At 42.6% G+C, this 12813-nt stretch overlaps 2 pseudogenes; both read left to right on the top strand.

The window, feature by feature from the left end:
* Nucleotides 1-5210: 5210 nt before the first annotated feature.
* The window catches only part of LOC129475365 (small ribosomal subunit protein uS2-like), a 312706-nt pseudogene continuing 305103 nt past the window's right edge, over nucleotides 5211-12813 (top strand).
* Nucleotides 10922-12516, top strand: LOC129476055 (CTD small phosphatase-like protein 2; annotated as a pseudogene).

Raw genomic sequence — 12813 nt, 5'->3', positions numbered from 1 at the left:
ACTGCATTCCTTTGGAGGAGGAGAGGTGCTCTGCTTTTTAGAGTTTCCAGTTTTTCTGCTCTGTTTTTTCCCCATCTTTGTGGTTTTATCTACTTTTGGTCTTTGATGATGGTGATGTACAGATGGGTTTTTGATGTGGATGTCCTTTCTGTTTGTTAGTTTTCCTTCTACCAGACAGGACCCTCAGCTGCAGGTTTGTTGGATTTTGCTAGAGGCCCACTCCAGACCCTGTTTGGCTGGGTGTCAGCAGCGGTGGCTGCAGAACAGCAGACTTTCTTGAGACTACAAATTCAGCTGTCTGACAGTTCCTCTGGAAGTTTTGTCTCAGAGGAGTAGCTGGCCGAGTGAGGTGTCAGTCTGTCCCTACTAGGGGGTGCCTCCCAGTTAGGCTGCTCAGGGGTGAGGGCCCCACTTTAGGAGGCAGTTTGTCCGTTCTCAGATCTCCAGCTGCGTGCTGGGAGAACCACTACTCTCTTCAAAGCTGTCAATCAGACAGGGACATTTAAGTCTGCAGAGGTTCCTGCTGACTTTTTGTTTATCTGTGCCCTGCCCCCAGAGCTGGAGCCTACAGAGGCAGGCAGGCCTCCTTGAGCTGTGGTGGGCTCCACCCAGTTCGAGCTTCCTGGCTGCTATACCTAATCAAGCCTGGGCAATGGCAGGTGCCCCTCCCCCAGCCTCACTGCCACCTTGCAGTTTGATCCCAGACTGCTGTGCTAGCAATCAGCGAGACTCCGTGGGCATAGGACCCTCTGAGCCAGGTGCGGGACACAATCTCCTGGTGTGTCATTTTTCAGGCCCATTGGAAAAACGCAATATTAGGGTGGGACTGACCCGATTTTCCAGGTGCCGTCTGTTACCCCTTTCTTTGACTAGGAAAGGGAACTCCCTGACCCCTTGTGCTTACCGAGTGAGGCAATGCTTCGCCCTGCTTCTGCTCACGCACAGTGCACTGCACCGACTGTCCTGCACCACTGTTTGGCACTCCCTAGTGAGATGAACCCGGTACCTCAAACGGAAATGCAGAAATCACCCGTCTTCTGTGTCGCTCAGGCGGGGAGCTGTAGAGTGGAGCTGTTCCTATTCGGCCATCTTGGCTCCACCGACAAGAATCAAGAAAAGAATTTTCAACCCACAATTTCATATCCAGCCAAACTAAGCTTCATAAGCAAAGGAGAAATAAAATCCTTTCCAGACTAGCAAATGTTGATGGAGTTTGTCACCACCAGGACTGCCTTACAAGAGCTCCTAAAGGAAGCACTAAACATGGAAAGGAAAAACTGATATCAGCCACTGCAAAAACACACCAAAATGTAAAGACCTATAACACTATGAAGAAACTACATCAACTAATATGCAAAATAACCAGCTAGCATCGTGAGGACAGAATCAAATTCACAGATAACAATATTAACCTTAAATGTAAATGGGATAAATGCCCCAGTTAGAAGACACAGACTGGCAAATTGGATAAAGAGTCAAGACCCATCGGTTTGCTGTGTTCAGGAAACCCATTTCACATGCAAAGACACACATAGGCTCAAAATAAAGGAATGGAGGACTATTTTCCAAGCAATGGGAAAGCAGAAAAGGGCAGGGGTTGCAATTCTAGCCTCTTATAAAATAGACTTTAAACCAACAAAGATCAGAAAAGACAAAGCAGGGCATTACATAATGGTAAAGGAATCAATGCAACAAGAAGAGCTAACTATCCTAAATATATATGTGCCCAATTCAGGAGCACCCAGTTTCAAAAAGCAAGTTCTCAGAGACCTACAAAGAGACTTAGACTCATACATAATAATAGTGAGAGACTTTAACACCCCACTGTCAGTATTAGACAGATCAATAAGACAGAAAATTAACAAGGATATTCAAGAATTGAACTCAGCTCTGGACCAAGCAACCCTAATAGACATCTGCAGAGCTCTCTAACCCAAATCAGGAGAATGCATATTCTTTTCAGTGCCACATAGCACTTATTCTAAAATCAACCACATGGTTGGAAGTAAAACACTCTTCAACAAATGCAAAAGAACAGAAATCATAACAGTCTCTCAGACCACAGTGCAATCAAATTAGAACTAAGGATTAAGAAGCCTACTCAAAACCACACAACTATATAGAAACTGAACAACCTACTCCTTAATGACTACTGGGTAAATAATGAAAATAAGGCCAAAATAAACAAGTTCTTTGAAACCAATGAGAACAAAGAGAAAATGTACCAGAATGTGTGGGAAACAGCTAAAGGAGTGTTAAGAGGGAAATTTATAGCACTAAATGCCCACATTAAGAAGCAGGAAAGATCTAAAATCGACACCCTAACATCCCAGTTAAAAGATCTAGAGAAGCAAGAGCAAACAAATTCAAAAGTTAGCAGAAGACAACAAATAACTAAGATCAGGGCATAACTGAAGGTGATAGAGACAAGAAAATCCCTTCAAAAAATTAACAAATCCAGGAGCTGGTTTTTTGAAAAGATTAACAAAATAGATAGACCACTAGCCAGACTAATAAAGAAGAAAAGAGAGAAGAATCAAGTAGACACAATAAAAAATGATAAAGAAGATATCACCACTGATCCCACAGAAATACAAACTACCATCAGAGAATACTATAAACAACTCTACACAAATAAACTAGAAAATCTAGAAGAAATGGATCAATTCCTGGACACATACACCCTTTCAAGACTAAATCAGGAAGAAATTGAGTCCCTGAATAGACCAAGAACAAGTTCTGAAATTCAGGCAGTAATTAATAGCCTACCAACCAAAAAATGTCCAGGAGCAGACAGATTCACAGCTGAATTCTACCAGAGGTACATTCCTCCCGAAACTATTCAAAACAATAGAAAAAGAGGGACTTCTCCCTAACTCATTTTATGAGGCCAGCATCATCCTGCTACCAAAACCTGGTAGAGACACAACAACAACAACAACAAAATTTCAGAACAGTATGCCTGATGAACATCAACGCGGAAAACCTCAATAAAATACTGGCAAACAATCCAGCAGCACATCAAAAAGCTTATGCACCATGATCAAGTCAGCATAATCGTTGGGATGCAAAGCTGGTTCAACATATGGAAATCAATAAACATAAACCACAACATAAACAGAACCAATGATCACAACCACCTGATTATCTCAATAGATGCAGAAAAAGCCTTTGATAAAATTCAACATTGCTTCATCCTAAAAACTCTCAATAAACTAGGTATTGATGGAACATATCTCAAAATAGTAAAAGCTATTTATGACAAACCCGTAGCCAATATCATGCCGAATGGGCAAAAGCTGAAAGCATTCCCTTTGAAAACCAGCCCAAGACAAGGATGTCCTCTCTCTCACCACTCACAGTATTGGAAGTTCTGGCCAGGGTCATAAGGTAAGAGAAAGAAATAAAGCATATTCAAATAGGAAGAGAGGAAGTCAAATTGTCTCTGTTTGCAGATGACATGATTGTATATTTAGAAAACCCCATTGTCTCAGCCCAAAATCTCCTTAAGCTGATAAGCAACTTCAGCCAAGTCTCAGGATACAAAATCAGTGTGCAAAAATCACAAGCATTCCTATACATCAATAATAGAAAGCCAAATCATTAGTGAACTCCCATTCACAATTACTACAAAGAGAATAAAATACCTAGGAATACAACTTAAAAGGGAGGTGAAGAACCTCTTCAAGGAGAACTACAAATCACTGCTCAAAGAAATAAGAGAGGACACAAACAAATGGAAAAACATTCCATGCTCGTGGATAGGAAGAATCAATATTGTGAAAATGGCCATACTGCCCAAAGTAATTTATAGATTCAATGCTATTCCCATCAAGCTATCATTGAGTTTCTCAACAGAACTGGAAAAAACTACTCTAAATTTCAAATGGAGGCAAAAAAGAACCTGTACAGCCAAGACAATCCTAAGCAAAAAGAACAAAGCTGGAGGCATCATGCCACCTGACTTCAAACTATACTACAAGGCTACAGTAACCAAAACAGCATGGTACTGGTACCAAAACAGATATATAGACCAATGGTACATAGCAGAGGCCTCAGAAATAATGCCACACATCTACAGCCATCTGATCTTCAAGAAATCTGACAAAAACAAGCAACTGGGAAAGGATTTTCTATTTAATAAGTGGTGCTGGGAAAACTGAGTAGCCATATGCAGAAAACAGAAACTGGACCCCTTCCTTACACCTTATACAAAAATTAACTCAAGATGGATTAAAGACTTAAATGTATAACCTAAAACCACAAAAACCCTAGAAGAAAACCTATGCAATACCATTCAGTACATAGGCGTGGTCAAATACTTCATGACTAAAACACAAAAAGCAACTGCAACAAAAGGAAAATTGACAACAGGGATCTAATTAAACTAAAGAGCTTCTGCACAGCAAAAGAAAGTATCATCAGAGTGAACAGGCAACCTACAGAATGGGAGAAAATTTTTGCAATCTACCCATCTGACAAAGGTCTAATATCCAGAATCTACAAGGAACTTAAACAAATATACTAGAAAAAAAACCATCAAAATGTGGGTGAAGGACATGAACAGACACTTCTCAAAATAAGACATTTATGCAGCCAACAAACATGTAAAAAAAGCTCATCATCACTGGTCATTAGAGAAATGCAAATCAAAACCACAATGAGATACCACCTCACTCCAGTTAGAATGGCGATCATTAAAAAGTCAGGAAACAACAGATGCTGGAGAGGATGTGGAGAAATAGAAATGCTTTTACACTGTTGGTGGGAGTGTAAATTAGTTCAACTATTGTGGAAGACAGTGTGGTGATTCCTCAAGGATCTAGAACCAGAAATATCACTTGACCCAGAAATCCCATTACTGGATATATACCCAAAGAATTTTAAATCATTCTTCTATAAAGACACATGCACACATATGCTTATTGCAGCGCTATTCACAATAGCAAAGACTTGGAACCAACCCAAATGCCCATCAGTGATAGACTGGATAAAGAAAATGTGGCACATATACACCATGGAATCCTATGCAGCCATAAAAAAGAATGAGTTAATGTCCTTTACAGGGACATGGATGAAGCTGGAAACCCTCATTCTCAACAAACTAACACAGGAACAGAAAACCAAACACTGCTTTCTGCACTACGTACAGAGGGGTCCATATGGCGTTGTTCTGGATTCCCGTCATAACTTAAAGGGAAACTTTCACAATGTCTGGAGACCTTGATGTCCTGCAAATGAAAGAGGAGGATGTCCTTAAGCTCCTTGCAGCAGGAACCCGTTTAGGTGGCACCAATCTTGACTTCCAGATGGAACAGTACATCTATAAAAGGAAAAGTGATGGCATCTACTCATAAATCTGAAGAGGACCTGGGAGAAGCTTCTGCTGGCAGCTCGTGCCATTGTTGCCATTGAAAACCCTGCTGATGTCGTGTTATATCTTCCAGGAATACTGGCCAGAGGGCCGTGCTGAAGTTTGCTGCTGCCACTGGAGCCACTCCAATTGCTGGCTGCTTCACTCCTGGAACCGTTGCTAACCAGATCCAGGCAGCCTTCCGGGACCCACGGCTTCTTGTGGTTACTGACCCCAGGGCTGACCACCAGCCTCTCACGGAGGCATCTTATGTTAACCTACCTACCATTGCTCTGTGTAACACAGATTCTCCTCTGCACTATGTGGACATTGCCATCCCATGCAACAACAAGGGAGCTCACTCAGTGGGTTTGATGTGGTAGATGCTGGCTCAGGAAGTTCTGTGCATGCATGGCACCATTTCCTGTGAACACCCGTGGGAGGTCATGCCTGATCTCTACTTCTACAAGGATCCTGAAGAGATTGAAAAAGAAGAGCAGGCTGCTGCTGAAAAGGCAATGACCAAGGAGGAATTTCAGGGTGAATGGACTGCTCCAGCTCCTGAGTTCACTGCTACTCAGCTTGAGGTTGCAGACTGGTCTGAAGGTGTGCAGGTGCCCTCTGTGCCTATTCAGCAGTTCCCTGCTGAAGACTGGAGTGCTCAGCCTGCCACGGAAGACTGGTCTGCAGCTCCCACTGCTCAGGCCACTGAATGGGTAGGAGCAACACTGAATGGTCTTAAGCTGTTCTTGCATGGGCTCTTAAGCAACATGGAAAAATGATTGATGCAAAATAAACATCAGTTTCTAAAACAAACAAACAAAAGGAAAACCAAACACCTCATGTTCTCACTCATAAGTGGGAGCTAAACAATTAGAACACATGGACACAGGGAAGGGAACATCACACACTGGGGCTTGTCGGGGGAGGGTGGGGGGCAAGGAGAATGAGAGCATTAGGAGAAATATCTAATGCATGCGGGGCTTAAAACCTAGAAGATGGATTGATGGATGCAGCAAACCGCCATGGCACATGTATACCTATGTAACAAACCAGCACATTCTGTGCATGTATTCCAGAACTTAAAGTATAATAATAATAAAAAAAGATCAGAGCAGAAATAAAACTGAAATGAAGAAAACAATACAAAAGATTAATAAAACAAAAAGTTGCTTTCTTGAAAAATAAAACGGACAGACCTTTAACCAGACTAAGGAATAAATAGAGAAGATCCAAGTAAATAAATTCAGAAATGAAAAAGGTGATATTAAACTGATACTGCAGAAATTCTAAGGATCATTACTGGCTACTATGAGGAACTGTATATGCCAATAAATGGGAAAATCTGGAGGAAATTGACAAATTACTGGATACACACAACCTACTGAGATTGAAACAGGAAGAAATCCAAGACCTGAACAGGCCAGTAACGAGTAATGAGTTTGAAGCCATAATAAAAAGTCTTCCATCCAAGGAAATCCTGGGACCTAATGGCTTAGCTGCTGTATTCTACCAAACATTTAAAAAACTAATATCAATCCTACTCAAACTATGCCAAAAATAGAAAAGGAGGGGGACACTTCCAAACTCCCTCTATGAGGTCAGTATTACCCTTATTACCCTTATACCAAAACCAGACACAGACACATGATAAAAAGAAAACTATAGGCCAATATCCCTAATGAAATATTCATGCAAAAATCCTTAACAAAATAGTAGTGAACCAAATTCAACAATACCAATTCAACAATGAAAGATCATTCATCATGACCAAGTTGGACTTATCCTAGGGGTGCAAGTTTGGTTCAACATACTCCAATCAATGTAATACATATCAACAGAATGAAGGATAGAAACCATATGATCATTTCAATTGATGCTGGAAAAGCGTTGATAAAATTCAACATCCCTTAATGACAAAAACACTAAAAAAACTGGGGATAGAAGGAACATACCTCAACATAATAAAAGCCATATATGACAGACCCACAGCTAGTAGCATACTGAATAGGGAAAAACTGAAAAACTTTAAGATTGAGAACAGGACAAGGATGCCCACTGTCATCACTGTTCTTCAACATAGCACTAGAAGCCCTAGATAGAGCAATCAGACAAGAGAAAGATATAAAGGGCATTCACATCAGAAAGAAAGAAGTGAAATTATTCTTGTTTTAGATAATATGATTTTGTACTTGGAAAAACCTAAAGACTCCACAAGAAAACTCAGAACTGATAAGCAAATTCAGTAAAGTTGCAGGATACAAAATCAACATACAAAAATTACTAGCACTGGTTGGTTAAGATGGCCAAGTAGAAGCATCTGCGGTGCATGGCATTCACGGATAACTAAAAGGGAGAGTGAATATAGCACCTTCAACTGAAATATCCAGTTATTCCCATTGGGATTGATCAGGAAAACAACTTGACCCAAGGAGAATAAAGAAAAGCAGGGTGTGGTGATGGCCCACCTGGGAGTGACATGGAGCCAAGGGAAGCAGTGAGTTAATGTATGACCCTGGGAAACCAAGCTTCTCCTGCAGATCTTTGCAACCCTTGGACGAGGAGATCCCCCTGTGAGCCCACACAACCAGAGCCTTGGGTTCAACACAAAGAGCTGTGTGGAGTCTCAGCAGAGCATCTGCTCAGACATGCACAGAGACCCAGGAGCTTTACATACTGCAGACCTAGGATCCCCAGGAAGGTGAGAGGTTCATACATAACCCTAGGAAGAAGGCTGAATCCAGGGGCTGAGCAGCATTGGTCTGTGGGCCCCACTTCCATGGCACTTCACAAGATAAGACTCACTGGCTTGGAATTATATCCAGTCACCAGCAACAGGGTGGAGTCTGCCTGAGACAAGATGAAGCCCCTGTGGGGTTGGGCAGACCACCATCTTTGCTGTTTGGTCAACTCAGCTGTTCCCGCCCGTGGGCTTTGGATAGTCCACATGGTTTGGACAAGGAATGTTCCCTGCTCCCAGTGCAGAGCACCTGCTTTTCCAGAATGTGGCCAGACTGCTTCTTTAAATGGGACCATAATCCATTCCTCCTCACTAACTGGGACCTCCCAGCTGGGGCCTCCAGCCATCGCCACTCACCCATATTCTATGGACGAGCTCTGATCTCTCCCTGGAATGGAGTTCCCAGGGGGAGGGGTGAGCCACCACCTTGGTTGTTTGGATGACTCAGCAGTCCCAGCCTGTAGGCTCTGAAGAGTCCAAGCTGACCAGGGAAGAGGTGAGGTGGTTCCCTAGCATGGCATGGCTGTTTTGTTGAGGCATGGCCAGACTGCTTGTTTAGGTGGGACCTCAATCCATTCCTCCTCATTGGGCAGGACCTCCCAGCTAGGGCTTCCAGCCACCCCTGCCCACCCATATTCTATGAACAGAGCTCTGATTTCTCCCTGGGAAGGAGTGCCCAGAGGGAGTGGCAGCCCGCCATCTTGGTTGTTTAGACGACTCAACTGTTCAATCCTGTGGGGTTTTGAGAGTCCAAGCTGATGGGGCAGATGTGGCTTCCCAGCATGGCATGGGTGTTTTGACGAGGTGTGGCCAGACTGTTTCTTCAAATGGGACCCCAGTCCACTCCTCGTGGGGTGGGTCCTTCCAGTCTGGGCCTCTGTCCACCCCTGCCTGTGTTCTGTGGCTGACAGAGTTCTAATTTTTCCCTGGGACAGGGTGCCTGGGGGTGGGGCAGCCTGCCACCTTTGCTGATGGGCTTCTCAGCCAGTCCAGCATGAGGGCCTTGGAGAGTCCAAACTGATTGGGAGCTGAAGGGATCCTCAACACGGCACAGCTTCTCTACCAATATGCAGCCAGATTGCTCCTTTAAGTGGGTCCCTGATCTCATTCCTCCTGGACTGGGTGAGACCTCCCAACTGGAGTATTCAGCTACCTCCTACAGGCATGTTCAGGCCGGAAAGAAGTAAGTACCCCCCTGGGACAGAGCTTCCAGAAAAAAGGGACTGGCTGTAATCTTTGCTGTTCTGCAGCCTTCACTGGTGATGCCTTCAGGTACTGGAAAAACCGAGGTGACTAGGGTCTGGAATGGACCCCCCAGCAAACTGCAGCAGCTCTACGGAAGTGTGGCTTAACTGTTAAAAGAAAAACAAACAACAACAATAACAACAATAAAAAATACAAAAACCCCATCCAAAGGTCAGCAATATCAAAGATCTAAGGTAGATAAACCCACAAAGATGAGAAAGAGTCAGCACAGAAATGCTGAAAACTCAAAAAGCCAGAGTGCCCTCTTTGTTCCAAATGACCACAACACCTCTCTAGCAAGGGTTCAGAAATGGGCTGAGGCTGAGATGACTGAAGTCACAGAATTAGTCTTCAGAATGTGGATAAAAACGATGTTCACTGAGCTAAAGGAGCATGTTTTAACCCAATGCAAAGAACCTAAGAATCATGATAAAACAATGCAGGAGCTGACAGCCCAAATCGCCAGCATAGAGAGGAATGTAACTGGCCCGATAGAGCTGAAAAGCACATTACAAGAACTTCACAATGCAATCACAAGTATTGATAACAGAATAGACCAAGAGGAGGAAAGAATCTCAAGAGCTTGAAAGCTGTCTTTCTAAAATAAGACAGACAAGAATAGAGAAAAAAGGAATAAAAAGCAATGAAAAAAACATCCAAGAAATATGGGATTATGTAAAGAGACCAAATCTGTGACTCACTGGGGTACCTGAAAGAAACAGGGAGAGTTGAACCATTGGAAAATACATTTTAAAATATCGTCCAGGAGAACTTCCCCAACCTAGACAGGCTAACGTCAAAACTCAGAAAATGAAGAGAACCCCAGTAAGATATCCCATAAGAATATTATTCCCAAAAGGCATAGTCATCAGATTCTCCAAGGTCAAAATGAAAGAAAAATGTTAAGGGCAGCCAGAGAGAAAGGCCATGTCACCTACAAAGGGAAGCCCATCAGACTAACAGCAGACCTCTCAGCAGAAATCTTACAGGCCAGAAGAGATTGGGGGGCCAATATTCAACATTCTTAAAGAAAAGAATTTCCAACCCAGAATTTCATATCCACCCAAACTAAGCTTCATAAGCAAAGGAGAAATAAGATCATTTTCAGGTAGGCAGGAAATGGCAACCGGCTGGAGGAGCTGGTTCTGTTGCTGCTGTGGGGTAAGTGGGAAAGACACCATGTATTGTCCAGTCGGGACCATTACAGGAGCCTGAAGACACTTCTCTGTCGTCACAGTCAGTTTTATATGTGGCGCCCATAAAAGATGAGGCTGGCCGGGCGCGGTGGCTCGCGCTTGTAATCCCAGCACTTTGGGAGGCCGAGGCGGGCGGATCACGAGGTCAGGAGATCGAGACCACGGTGAAACCCCGTCTCTACTAAAAATACAAAAAATTAGCCAGGCGTGGTGGCGGGCGCCTGTAGTCCCAGCTAGTCGGAGAGGCTGAGGCAGGAGAATGGCGTGAACCTGGGAGGCGGAGCTTGCAGTGAGCCGAGATCGTGCCACTGCACTCCGGCCCCGGGCAACAGAGCGAGACTCCTTCTCAAAAAAAAAAAAAAAAAAAAAAAAAAAAAAAAAAAAAAGATGAGGCTGAGAACATGGAAAGCTTCTCAGCAGTAAACACAACTTACTGCCAGAGCAAAGAGGAAGTATTCATAGTTTGATGATAGCCTGCCTTCAGGAGGAGAAAAACCACCAAAGAATGAAACTGGCTGGTCTTCAATTAAAAAATTCATTAAAGGAAGCACACCTAAGGAAGAGAGAGAAAATCCTTCAAAATGGACTATAATTGAGCGTGATATAGATAATAATTTGATTACATCAACACCAAGAGCAGGAGAGAAACCTAACAAATAGATATCTTGAGTAAGACAGAAAAGTCAAGTAAATGGGGAAACTGGTAGTTATGAAATGACAAATCAAAATGTAAAATAAAATGGTAAATTAGAAAATAATCCTTCCTCTGGCAGTCCTCCAAGGACTGCTTTGTTGGAGCTGAAGAAATAGTAAAATAACTTAATATGGAACGGGTGGATGAGATCACTACCCATTCTACTACATCAACTAATGGAGCAGCTTATTCAAATCAAGCAGTTCGGGTGAGACCATCAATAAATAATGGTTTAGCAAACACTGCATGTTCTCACTCATAAGTGGAAGTTGAACAATGAGAACACACGGACACAGGGAGGGAAACATCGCACACCAGGGCCTGTCACGGGATGGGGTCTAGGGGAGGGCTAGCATTAGGAGGAATACACAATGTAGATGACAGGTTGATGGGTGCAGCAAACCACCATGGCACATGTATACCTATGTAACAAACCTGCACATTCTGCACATGTATTCCAGAACTTAAAGTATAATTTAAAAATACAAAACAACAACAACAGCAACAACAACAACAAACCACAATGGTTTAGAAGAAGCAGAAGAAACAGTTAATTGTGATATCCCACCCCTTACAGGACCAGTCACTGCAGACAGTGGTTATTCATCAGCCCACGCAGAGACCACCTATGAAGAAGGCTTGGAAGTATTTGACCCCTATTATTTCATCAAACATGTCCCACCACTGACAGAAGAACAACTAAATAGGAAATCTGTTCTTCCGTTGAAAACAAGAAGCACACCGAAATTCTCCCTAGATTTAGACTTGGATGAAACAGTAGTGCGCTGTAGTCTAAATGAGGTAGAAGAGGCAGCACTTACTTTTCCAGTCCTTTTCCAAGGTGTCATTTATCAGGTTTAGGTGATATTAAGACCATTTTGGCAGGGAATTCCTGGAATGAATTTCTCAGATGTATGAGATTATTCTTTTTACTGCTTCTAAGAAGGTGTATGCAGGCACATTACTAAACATAGTAGACCCTAAAAAGCAACTGGTCAGGCACCGTTTTTTCCATGAACATTGTGTTTGTGTACAAGGAAATCATATAAAGAACTTAAATATTCTTGGAAGAGATCTTTCAAAAACTGTAATAATTGACAACTCACCACAAACCTTTGCATATCACCTTTTTAGTGGAACCCCTATAGAAAGTTGGTTTATGGATAAAAATGACAATGAACTCCTAAAATTGATTTCATTCCTGGAGAAGCTTGTAGAACTGAGTGAAGATATTCGACCACATATCAGAAACACATTTCACTTGCATGACTTGCTGACCCAGGATTAAGTACAAAGACTTGTCAAATCACTGAAAGGGGAGAGATTGCAGGACCCTTTTGGACTAAGACAAAAAGATTATCATTACTGTTGAAATTTTGCGTTTTTGTACCCCATCTTGCTTTTCTTACATTTGATGCCTAATAATAATCAAAGGTTACAGAAAGAGGCTTTATCTATCTTAGATTGAATACATACAGTAGGTAAGCTAAAACAGAGGAGTCTTTAGAACTAGTGCAACTCCTGTGAAATTTTTTTTATGTATAGGACATCTGCAGTTTATAAAGAACTCTGTTTCTGCCACCAG

Source organism: Symphalangus syndactylus, chromosome X (assembly GCF_028878055.3).
Source record: "Symphalangus syndactylus isolate Jambi chromosome X, NHGRI_mSymSyn1-v2.1_pri, whole genome shotgun sequence".
NCBI lineage: Eukaryota > Metazoa > Chordata > Mammalia > Primates > Hylobatidae > Symphalangus > Symphalangus syndactylus.
The sequence above is the reverse complement of the archived record's forward strand: the minus strand, read 5'-3'. Positions and strand labels throughout refer to the sequence as shown.